At 34.9% G+C, this 9450-nt stretch overlaps 1 long non-coding RNA gene and 1 other non-coding gene across 2 annotated transcripts; both read left to right on the top strand.

Annotated features, from left to right (window-relative positions):
- The first annotated feature begins 6065 nt into the window (after positions 1–6065).
- On the top strand, positions 6066–6137 carry TRNAW-CCA (transfer RNA tryptophan (anticodon CCA)). Its single transcript has one exon. It is a non-coding gene; the product is annotated as a tRNA-Trp (tRNA).
- Positions 6138–6269: 132 nt separating this feature from the next.
- On the top strand, positions 6270–6831 carry LOC127242134 (uncharacterized). Its single transcript, XR_007836707.1, has 2 exons — positions 6270–6533; positions 6632–6831. It is a non-coding gene; the product is annotated as an uncharacterized LOC127242134 (long non-coding RNA).
- Positions 6832–9450: the final 2619 nt, after the last annotated feature.

Genomic DNA, 9450 nt, shown 5'->3' on the forward strand with positions numbered 1-9450 from the left:
TCTGTAAAAAGCATTTGCACTTATCTGCATTGACTTATATCCAAAAATTGAAACAATTTTTTAAGCTGAAAAAACTGTTAAATGCATTTTTAACTATGTTACATCCAAATAATTTTTTATGAAAAAATACTTTTATAATCATTCATTCAAACACAAAATCGAATTGTTTCTACTTCTACTTTAAATTTTCAACTTATTTTTTTAAATCAATTCAAACGATCTTAAATCTAAGCAAATTTTGGTTAAACCTTTTATAACACATATGCGGCCGAGAAGACTTTTAGGGTGTGTTTGTTTGGGGGTTTGGATTTTGAGTTGGGATTCAAATAGTAAAATTTTTGAATTTGAATAGTTGTATGATGTAATATAAATAGGTGTTGATGTGATATTTTGAATGTAAAATTGATTTTTAGTATAATATAAAAAATAAAAAATAGGTATTTGATTTGATGTTTTTGAGAAAAAAATTTTGGATTAATAGTAGGATTTTGGTAAAATTCTTCAAACGAACAAACCCTCATTATTTAAAATTTAGGTGATGGACTGATGGGGTCACCACGTTAATATAATACTCTCTCCGTCCACAAACTAATATCTTATTTTTCTATTTGGGATGTCCAACAACTATTGTCCTATTTTCTTTTTTAAACACAAATTTTATATTTTTATCCTCCATTCATTTATTACTTTTAATATGTACCATACAATTAAGGGCAAATTTGTCAATTCATAAAAAAAACAATCACCTAAAAAATCGTGCAAATATACTTTAGGACAATAGAAATTGGACGGATGAGTATTATACTCCATTTTTTCCGATCAAATTCTTTATGTTTTCGCAATTTCTTATGCAATATTTGGCTTTTGAAACAAAATTTGAATTAAGTAGTATTAAGTAGAATAAATTAAAAATTAGGTGATGTGACTATAATAAATATTATCTCTGTTTCAACTAATTTGTCTTATTTAATTTAGGCATAGATTTTTAAGTATTGTGTAATTAGTAAGTAATTATAAATTAAGATTTTTAAGATGATTAAATAATTTTATTAAAATAAAATAATATAAATTATAAATTTTAAAATGTGATTAAAATGTATAATTATATTTTCGAAAAAAAAATGACAAATTATGTGGCACAGACGAAAATAAAAATAATTAACAAATTAAGTGGAACAAATAATATATATTTATTTTTAATTCGAATGATTTTTAATGAGATAAAATATAATTAATTATTTTTTACTTTAAAACTATTACAGTGTATGTATATATAGCATATACTAAAATAAAAAATATTGCAAATTATACACAGAACAAAGGGAGTAATACTTTAATATAAAATAAATAAAATAAATAAAAATACATTGGATATTACGATAGATATAATAAAGAATTAATAAAAACTAGTAAGATAAATAGAAAAAAATAATAAATTGATTAAAATATAAATAATAAAATTATAATTGAATTAAGTATTTGAATATATATATATATAATATAATTATTCTAAAAGGAGATAATATGAAGTTTTATATTATTAATAAGATTTGTTCTTTCATACACATGTTTTTTTAGTAAATTTTTTCAAATTTTACTATTTAAATTTTGCGTTTCTCGAAAATAATATATTATTTTCACTCACAAAATATCATATTCTATCGAATATTAATTTTATACCAAACTCCAACCAAATATATTTTCCAAACTCTAGCAACATACCTATATCATTTCTAAAAGTATAAATATTTTTTTAAAAAAAATATTAGGGTAAACTGTTTTTTAGTCCCGTAACTGAACCATTTTATTATTTTAGTCCCATAAATGGAGTATGTCGCCAACTAGTCCCATAAGTGAAAAATATTTGTTGTTTTAGTCCTCCGACGCCGGAGACGCCCGCATGGCTCGCCGGAGGCCACGTGTCCGTAAGGTTAGCGACACCTGGCGGACACGTGGATTTTATTTTTTATTTTTATTTTTAAATTTTTTAAATTTTTTTTAAAAATTTATTTTAAATTTATTTTTATTTAGTCCAATTAAAAAAAATTAAAAAGAAATTAAAATAATTATAAAAAATGAAAAAATAAAATAAAATCCACGTGTCCGCCATGTGTCGCTGACTTGGCGGGACACCTGATGGACACGTAGCTTCCGACGAGCCACGCGGGCGTCTCCGGCGCCGGAGAACTAAAACAACGAAAAATTTTCACTTATAGAACTAGTTTGCGACAGCTTCACTTACAGGACTAAAATGATAAGGGTCCAGTTACGAAACTAAAAAACAGTTTACCCAAAATATTACTGAGTTGGCCGTGATTTATTATAAGTAGTTTTTGTATATTTTAATCCAAAATTGTTATCTAACTCTCATTAGTGCCCAGCCCGGCAAATCCACTACTCAACCGTTCGATTAGAACATAATTCATAAGAAATTACAAATATATATATACTAGAACACGCTCTTGCGCGGTATACCGCGCGACTATTCTATAATGTAATATAGTGAAACATTATTTATTTGAAATATAAACTGTAAAAGAAAAATACAATTGAATTATTTGCGCTCAGGTCGGTTGGTCCTCGGTCGGTTGGTCTGGTCGGTTGGTCAGGTGGGTTGGTTAGCTGTCGGATAGGCAGGTCGGAAGGTCCTCGGTCGGTTGGTCTAGTCGGTTGGTCCTCGGTCGGTTGGTTAGCGGTGGGATAGACAAGTCGGAAGGTCCTCGGTCGGTTGGTCTGGTCGGATGGTTAGCGGTCGGACAGACAGGTCTGATGGTCAGTAGGTCGGACAAACAGGTCTGATGGTCTACGGTCGGATAAAGTAGGTCGGCTGGTCTGCGGTCGGATAGGCAAGTTAGCTGGTCTGCAGGCAGATAGATTGAGATAAGAAGGGTGATGCTGCATCTCTATGAGTTTTGAAATGTCAAAAATAGCAAGGATGCACAAAAAATAATAATAATAATAATAATAATAATAATAATAATAATAAGGATAGCAGAATCTTAAAGGAAGTTAGATACAAAGTCGGGTGGAAATGGAGAAAAATTTGCGCTCAGGTCGGTTGGTCAGGTTGGTCGGTCGGATGGTCAGGTGGGTTGGTTAGCGGTCGGATAGGCAGGTCGGAAGGTCCTCGGTCGGTTGGTCTGGTCGGTTGGTTAGCGGTGGGATAGGCAGGTCGGAAGGTCCTCGGTCAGTTGGTCCTCGGTCGGATGGTTAGCGGTCGGACAGACAGGTCTGATGATCTGCGGTCGGATAAAGTAGGTCGGCTGGTCTGCGGTCGGATAGGCAAGTCAGCTGGTCCGCAGAAGGATAGATTGAGATAAGAAGGGTGACCCTGCATCTCTTTATGAGTTTTGAAATGTCAAAAATAGCAAGGATATTTTAACTCTGATAATTGTTACGCACAAAAAATAATAATAATAATAAAATAAGGATAGCAGGATCTTAAAGGAAATTAGACATGAAGTCGGATGAAAAAGGAGAAAAATTTGTGCTTAAGTCGGTTGGTCAGGTCGGTTGGTCGGATGGTCAGATGGGTTAGTTAGCGGTCGGATAGGCAGGTCGGAAGGTCCTCGGTCGGATGATCAGGTCGGTTGTTTAGCGGTGGAATAGGCAGGTCGGAAGGTCCTTGGTCGGTTGGTCATCGGTCGGATGGTTAGCGGTCGGACAGACAGGTCTCATGGTCTGCGGTCGGATAAAGTAGGTCGGCTGGTCTGCGATCGGATAGGCAAGTCAGCTGGTCCGTAGGCGGATAGACTGAGATAAGAAGGGTTACCCTGCATCTCTTTATGAGTTTTGAAATGTCAAAAATAGTAAGGATATTTCAACTTTGATAATTGTTACGCACAAAAAATAATAATAATAAAAATAAAAATAAGGATAGCAGGATCTTAAAGGAAGTTAGACACGAAGTCGGGTGGAAAAGGAGAAAAATTTGCGCTCAGGTCGGAAGGTCCTCGGTCGGTTGGTCCTCGGTCGGATGATCAGGTCGGTTGGTTAGCGGTCGGATAGGCAGGTCGGAAGGTCCTCGGTCGGTTGGTTAGCGGTGGGATAGACAGGTCGGAACGTCCTCGGTCGGTTGGTCTTGTCGGATGGTTAGCGGTCGGACAGATAGGTCTGATGGTCAGTAGGTCGGACAAACAGGTCTGATGGTCTACGGTCGGATAAAGTAGGTCGGCTGGTCTGCGGTCGGATAGGCAAGTTAGCTGGTCCGCAGGCAGATAGATTGAGATAAGAAGGGTGACGCTGCATCTCTATGAGTTTTGAAATGTCAAAAATAGCAAGGATATTTCAACTTTGATAATTGTTACGCACAAAAAAAAATAAAAATAATAATAATAAAAATAAGGATAGCAGAATCTTAAAGGAAGTTAAATACAAAGTCGAGTGGAAATGGAGAAAAATTTGCGCTCAGGTCGATTGGTCAGGTTGGTCGGTCGGATGGTCAGGTGGGTTGGTTAGCGGTCGGATAGGCAGGTCAGAAGGTCCTCGGTCGGTTGGTCTGGTCGGTTGGTTAGCGGTGGGATAGGCAGGTCGGAAGGTCCTCGGTCAGTTGGTCCTCGGTCGGATGGTTAGCGGTCGGACAGACAGGTCTGATGATCTGCGGTCGGATAAAGTAGGTCGGCTGGTCTGCGGTCGGATAGGCAAGTCAGCTGGTCCGCAGAAGGATAGATTGAGATAAGAAGGGTGACCCTGCATCTCTTTATGAGTTTTGAAATGTCAAAAATAGCAAGGATATTTTAACTCTGATAATTGTTACGCACAAAAAATAATAATAATAATAAAATAAGGATAGCAGGATCTTAAAGGAAATTAGACATGAAGTCGGATGAAAAAGGAGAAAAATTTGTGCTTAAGTCGGTTGGTCAGGTCGGTTGGTCGGATGGTCAGATGGGTTGGTTAGCGGTCGGATAGGCAGGTCGGAAGGTCCTCGGTCGGATGATCAGGTCGGTTGTTTAGCGGTGGGATAGGCAGGTCGGAAGGTCCTTGGTCGGTTGGTCATTGGTCGGATGGTTAGCGGTCGAACAGACAGATCTCATGGTCTGCGGTCGGATAAAGTAGGTCGGCTGGTCTGCGATCGGATAGGCAAGTCAGCTGGTCCGTAGGCGGATAGACTGAGATAAGAAGGGTTACCCTGCATCTCTTTATGAGTTTTGAAATGTCAAAAATAGTAAGGATATTTCAACTTTGATAATTGTTACGCACAAAAAATAATAATAATAAAAATAAAAATAAGGATAGCAGGATCTTAAAGGAAGTTAGACACGAAGTCGGGTGGAAAAGGAGAAAAATTTGCGCTCAGGTCGGAAGGTCCTCGGTCGGTTGGTCCTCGGTCGGATGATCAGGTCGGTTGGTTAGCGGTCGGATAGGCAGGTCGGAAGGTCCTCGGTCGGTTGGTATGGTCGGCTGGTCCTCGGTAGGATGGTTAGCGGTCGGACAGACAGGTCTGATGGTGGTCTGCAGTCGGATAGGCAAGTCAGCTGGTCCGCAGGCGGATAGACAAGTCGCTTGGTGGGTGCGGCCAATGAGTCTTTTGGTCTACCGATTGGTCTCTGGATTGGTCGGTTGGGCTATTTGAGTTCTGGAACTGGTGGAGGCGTTTGGCAAGGCGGTTGATGTAACCGACCAGAAGACGTTCCAAAACGTTTCGTCTTGGGCGGTTGACGGCGGTTGCTGACGACGGTTCCAAAACGTCTTTTCAAGCCAGTACAAGGGTAGGTTAAGGGCTAAATTGTCATTTTGAAATGAGGGGCAAAATAGACTTTTCAAGTGGCAGATCCATACAAACTCGTATTTATAAGATATAATATATATCTCATCTCCCAAGCACCATGTGTCCCTTTTTCTTTTTTTTTTTTTTTTAATATTTGATTCTTTATTTTTCTTTTTATAATATAAAAATCCGTACTAATGAGAATTAGAGGAAAATAGAAGGCCAGGTTATACAATTCCTCTTTTGTTTTTTTCCTACGAAACAATGCTGGACCGCCGGTCCATAATCGGGAGCGGTTCGGTTCGAAAGGTGGGTTAAATAAATAAATATTTTATTTTTCAAATACATCTCAATAGGATCCGTGGCGCAATGGTAGCGCGTCTGACTCCAGATCAGAAGGTTGCGTGTTCGATTCACGTCGGGTTCAAAATCCCGATCCGAAACGGATTTTTTCTTTTTCCTTTTATAATTTTGAAAACGACGTCGTTTCGCTGATAACTTGTTTATTTTTATGTAGTTAGTTTCGAAACGACGTCGTTTCCCATTCCTCCCAAAAGTAGATTGCGTGCCCAATAAATTACCTTACCACGCGTCAATAGTGAAGAATGAGGAAAGATTGAACAGCGAAGCATGTGGGAAGTGATAACCGCTTTCTGCTTATGATTCTCGTATTTTTTAGCCACTGAAATAGTACACTTCCAATTTTTCATAATCTCGCAAATTCTCAATCAATGGATCCGCCGGAGACGCAGACGATTGGTGGCTCGGGAACGAACCAGAAGGCAATGGAAGACGACGAGCAAGACAAAGTTATCAACGAATGGTAAAGTAATTCCACTTTTTGCATTTCTGAATTTGAATAATTTCTTTCTGATTAAGATTTGTTTTGTTTTGGAATTGAATGGATACACTGCTGCACAGTTGCTCCTGTTTCTACGAGTGTACGGACACCTGCTTAGACTTCTTGTTCTGCGATTTCTGTTAGTTAGTTTGCTTGCTGGTGGCTTAATCAATGCTTGTATTTCACCTCACTTCAGTTCTGCTCGCCCAATTTCTGTCAATTTCTGTGATTGATTGTTGTTTAGAACAGTTACAATGGCAAAATTTAAAATTGTATTCAACCAAGCAATTTTTATTGGAGAACAGATTGAAGATGGTGAAATCTGGATAAGAACAATGAAAAAATAAAATATAAAAATTCGTGAGCCAAATGAAATATTTTAAGAAATATATATTTTTTTTTATTATTTTTTTTTTTACTGGAATCCACCAACGCTATCGAAGTGCACAAGGGATAAATTTTCAATTGAACTTAATATCCTGTAAATTTGTTTGTTTTATTGTAGTTGTAGTTTATACTCCCTCTCTCCCTCCCAATAGAGTTTGTCTAGTTTCTTTATTTAATAATTGTGGTCCTCACTTTATAACAAAATTATTCCTAATTTTCCAAAGTATCTCTAACTTTCTTTTTAAAATTATTTAAAAAGCAACGGTATTTTAGTCTCTTCTCTTAATTAAATGCTATTATTCTTTAATTATCGTGCCCACTCTCAACAAGACATCTTTTTTGGGACGGAATGAATATATTTTATTAGATTATTAAAATGGAACTTTTGTAATATCATTTTAAAATAGACTATATATCATAGTTTTTATTTTATTCATATGATTCGAATATAGTCTGCTTTATCAGTAGCTATATTCATAACATCGACATTGTTGTCATGGTTATATTTATGGTATTATACTTATATGCAATGAAATATTATTGTGAGAGATTCAATCTGGTTGTAATACAAATTCAAAAGATACTCCTTAATCGTCGTTGATTACAAAATGAAGAAAGATTTCAAATTAGATTTAGAAAATGAAAAAATTATATAATTTTGAGTGTGTAAATTTAACTCGACATTCTCACAGCGCAATCCCTCACAATCAACTTTATTGTTCATTACCTGATCATTGACCCTTTCAGTTGTCTTTATAAATACACCTTTCACAAATTCATACGTTTATTTACTTTCCGATGTTCTTGTAACTAGGTTATTGAAAAACATACTCATATTTTTACATTGAATACTTAAATCTTCTTTCAGGTCATCCGTGTCATGTTCAACGAAAATCATCCCACTATGCAAACCTCCTACTCTTGTACTATTTGTCTATCTCTTCATTACATTATAATAAGAAATTCTCAAAATATTATTTGTTGCAGAAATTTTAAGTCCATGGCAATATAGTATTCCGGAAAATTCAAATTTTTTACAATTACAATAAACAATGTCATCAGATTAGTTGTATGTAACAATATGATGGCTTAATCTTCCAAGATATTTGACTTAATATTTTATAACAGCCTGCGTACTACTAACAATCCCAACGCATCATAATTTTTTCCTAATTCATATTAGAAAATCTTAAATACTTTTAGGGTATACAAATTTGCATCATGTTTCAATATTTAAAAACGACAATATTCAATCAAATTTTCAAATTTTTTAAAAAAATTGATTTAAGTTGTTTATATGATTTTTTTTTTTTTTTTATGACGTGGAAACTCGCAGCCGCTACCCGAAAGTATGCACTGAGTAAACCTCCGATCGAACCTAATACCCTGCAAACCAAGCCCGACGGGAAAGTCCCTGAAACGTCGAAGGTTTGAATCTATTACCTCTCATTATGTTGTATAGTAGTTATATAAACACAAAAAGCAAAACCAATTAGCCCTTAATCTAGCAATCTTTCAATCAAATTTAAATATATTTTAGATGATATTTAATGTATTACAACAAAATATTATTAAATAGAATTGTAACATGCTCAAATCAAATATTAATTTTTTACTTTTTAAAAACTTTTAAATTTTCAAAAACCTCTATAAATTTCTATCTAAACAAACTCTAATTAGTTTTTTAGTTCGGATATTTAATGTAAAATGTTGAATTTGAATAGTTGGTTAATGTGATATAAATAGAGGTTGATATGATGTTTCGAATGTAAAATAAATTTGTAATATAATATAAAAATAAAATAAAAATTGTTTGATATAATATTTTTAGAAAAAAAAATTGAATAGTAAAAATCTGCGGGTAAAACCCACGAAAGAACACAATATTAAAAAATATTTTTTTTAAAAAAAAATATTGTAAAAAAAAAAGTCACATCTAAATCGGTTTCGGAGTCGTTAGGTGAAACCCAACTCGCTTCCATTTTATTACTCCATATCTAGGAATGTCAACGGGACGGGTTCGGGACGGATTTTACAGGCCCGGGACCCATCCCGCTATAAAATATTAGGACCCAAGACCTGTCCCGCCCTATTTCAATTCGGTCCCAGGACCCGTCCTGCCCCGAACCCGACAAACCCACTTTTTTTTTCTTTAAGAAAGAATAAAATAATTTTTTTAAAATAATTTAATACTAAAAAAAATATGCTTCGAAGTACCAAAAAATTATAGTTTTAGAAATAAGAACAATTAAATATTGACGATAATCCGTAGTGATGACGGCCAGTAGTCCTGATTATAAAGAAAATTGTAGAAAAAAAAATACGAAGGTAAATTTGGTTTAATATTAAATTTTATTTTATATTTAAAATTTTTTAAATAAATAAATATATAATTTATATTATATAAAAATATAAATAAATTATAATAATTATTAAAATATTCGGGTTCAGATCCGAGTCTGGGGTAGAGCGGGTTTATAGTAAAATTCGTTATCCGATTCCGAATCCGATC

Source organism: Andrographis paniculata, unplaced genomic scaffold, assembly GCF_009805555.1.
Source record: "Andrographis paniculata isolate CXL003 unplaced genomic scaffold, ASM980555v1 Contig86END, whole genome shotgun sequence".
NCBI classification, from domain to species: Eukaryota; Viridiplantae; Streptophyta; class Magnoliopsida; order Lamiales; family Acanthaceae; genus Andrographis; species Andrographis paniculata.